Below are 3003 nucleotides of genomic sequence, written 5' to 3' on the forward strand. Positions count from 1 at the left end.
GAAGACCTAATACCAATTCTCTTCAAACTACTCCACAAAATAGAAGCAGAAGGAACACTACCCAATTTGTTCTATGAAGCCATAATTATGCTCATACCTAAACCTCACAAAGAACCAACAAAGAAAGAGATCTTCAGACCAATCTTCCTTATGAATATCCATGCAAAAATACTCAATAAAATTCTCGCAATCTGAATCCAAGAACATATCAAAACAATCATCCATCATGATCAAGTAGGCTTTATCCCAGGAATGCAGGGATGGTTCAATATTCAGAAATCCATCAGTGCAATCCACTATATAAACAAACTCAAAGAAAAAAACCACATGAACATCTCACTAGATGTTGAGAAAGCATTTAACAAAATTCAACATCCCTTTATGGTAAAAGTCTTGGAAAGATCAGGAATTCAAGGCCCATACTTAAACATAGTAAAAGCAATATACAGCAAACCAGTAGCCAACGTCAAACTAAATGGAGAGAAACTTGAAGCAATCCCACTAAAATCAGGCCCTAGACAAGGCTGCCCACTCTCTCCCTACCTATTCAATATAGTACTGGAAGACCTAGCTAGAGCAATTATACAACAAAAAGAAGTCAAAGAGATGAACCCTAACTGTGCCCGGTGCGGCAAGATCGTGTACCCACACGGAGAAGGTGAACTGTCTGGATAAGTTCTGGCATAAAGCATGCTTTCATTGCGAGACCTGCAAGATGACCCTGAACATGAAGAACTATAAGGGTTATGAGAAGAAGCCTTACTGCAATGCACACTACCCCAAGCAGTCCTTCACCATGGTGGCCAACACTCCGGAAAACCTCCGCCTCAAGCAACAGAGTGAGCTGCAGAGTCAGGTGCGCTACAAGGAGGAGTTTGAGAAGAATAAGGGCAAAGGCTTCAGTGTGGTGGCGGACACACCCGAGCCACAGAGAATCAAGAAGACCCAGGACCAGATCAGCAATATCAAATACCATGAGGAGTTTGAGAAGAGCCGCATGGGGCCCAGTGGAGGCAAAGGTGTGGAACCAGAGCGCCGAGAACCCCAGGACAGCAGCAGCTACCGGAGGCCCCCAGAGCAGCAACAGCCACAGCCTCACCATATCCCAACCAGTGCCCCAGTTTACCAGCATCCCCAACAGCAGCAGGTGACCCCATCCTATGGTGGGTACAAGGAGCCAGCAGCCCCTGTCTCCATCCAGCGAAGTGCCCCAGGTGGTGGTGAGAAACGGTACCGGGCAGTGTATGACTACAGTGCTGCTGACGAGGACGAGGTCTCCTTCCAAGATGGAGACACCATCATCAATGTGCAGCAGATCGATGACGGCTGGATGTACGGGTCCGTAGAGCGCACCGGAGACACGGGGATGCTGCCAGCCAACTATGTGGAGGCCATCTGAGGCCCCATGCTGCCCCACCTTCCGTCTTCAATGCATTCCATGGCAACACATCTGTTCTGGGGCCTGACCCGTCCACCCTTCAGTGTCTCTGTCTTTTAAGATCTTCAACTGCTTCTTTATCCCTGCCCCTCCTCCAGCTTCTTTTGCCAACCCAAGCCTTGTTCTGTCCCTGTCTCGGGTTCCTTCCTCTGGCAGGTTTTCCCTTGGACCAATCAACTGATTGATTTTTTTTTTTCTCTCTCTCTCTGGATGGAACAGGCTGGGCACTCTGGGAAGGGCTGGGTTGTTCTGAGGAGGGTGGGCTCACAGAGCTGGGCTGAAATGGGAGACCCATTAAAAGGATCAGCTAGACTGGGTATAGTGGCATACACCTTTAATCCCAGCAGAGAATTAATCCCAGAGAAGGGAGGCAGAGGCAGGCACTGCATACTCCTCATACCTCCAGGTGGGGCTCCACACATTCCCAGGGAGTGGATATAAAAGGCCTCAGTTATGTAGAGAATGGTGTGATGACTTTTCCCCTAGCCCATCTTCCTGACTCTGCCTCCTCAGGGCATCCAAGGGAGAGCAGAGTCCCTGCTTCAGGCTGAATCCCTGTCTCTGTGTGAAGTCCTTCACGTGGAGTGTGCCATTCTGCCCACACAAACCTAGAGCGGCCAAAGAGCTCCCCAGAAATCCCAGCTTTGGTCAGATTCTTGCCTTAGTTCTAGGGGCAGCAGTAGAAAGGAGGGAACGGTGTGTTCTCCCTGGGCTTGCTTGCTTCCCTCCTCCCTCAGCCTCCCGGGACTCTCTTTATCTCCCTGGCTGAGAGCCTGCTGTGAAGGGTAGAGCGAGGGATGTGCCTTTGGGACTTGACTGAGCTGTTTCTACCTGTTCCCCTGGGAAAAGGTCTCTGTCTCCTGTAGCCTTCCTTCCCTGAAACAAGGCTGGACTGGCTTAGAGCTCTGCAAAGCCAGAAAATGGGAAGAGTTTTCTGGAGCACAGGAGGCCCTCCCACCTCACTGGGGAGGTGGGAGAAGGCTTCTGGGTTAGACGTGCTTTCCTGTCTTTGTGTCTGAGGCTACAGAGTATGGTACCAGAAGGACCAAGTCACCCACACTGTAGCACCTCACCTGAGGCTCCTGTCCTTGAAGCAAAGGAGAGAGTCCAGGGCTCCAAAGCTGGCAGCACCATCTCTGGGCTGGTGCTAAACTCAAGTTCCTCCTTTGCATCTGGGGCCTGGGGCAGTACTCAGACTTCGTTCATCTCTGGGTTTTCCTGTCACTCCTCCTGGGTCCCCTGATTCTCATCTTTACCCTGAGCCTGATATCAGGTCCCTTTACATACTCAGACCCTGCTGCAGGTGAGGTTTGAACCTGAAGACCTTGGTCAGGCCAGCAATGTGGTTGTCATGAGGGCTTGCTAGAGTAACCATCTTCCTGCCTGGTCAATCCCTTTACTTCTGACCCTAGCCTGGGTGAAGGCAAGGAGTGTTCTGGTGGGCATGGTTGGAAAGCCTTGTAGGAGCATCTCAGGAGCCACTGGGGAGGATCCAGTCCATTCCATTTCCTCTTGATCTCAAAGCACAATGTGGTTCTGGGGACCAGAGGTCAGGGGCGCTTGTT

The 3003-nt window shown here is 50.7% G+C and overlaps 1 pseudogene; it reads left to right on the plus strand.

Annotated features, from left to right (window-relative positions):
* Positions 1-606: 606 nt before the first annotated feature.
* LOC114618914 lies at positions 607-1399 on the plus strand (annotated as a pseudogene).
* Positions 1400-3003: the final 1604 nt, after the last annotated feature.

This window comes from Grammomys surdaster, unplaced genomic scaffold (genome assembly GCF_004785775.1).
Source record: "Grammomys surdaster isolate TR1022 unplaced genomic scaffold, NIH_TR_1.0 62, whole genome shotgun sequence".
Lineage (NCBI taxonomy): Eukaryota > Metazoa > Chordata > Mammalia > Rodentia > Muridae > Grammomys > Grammomys surdaster.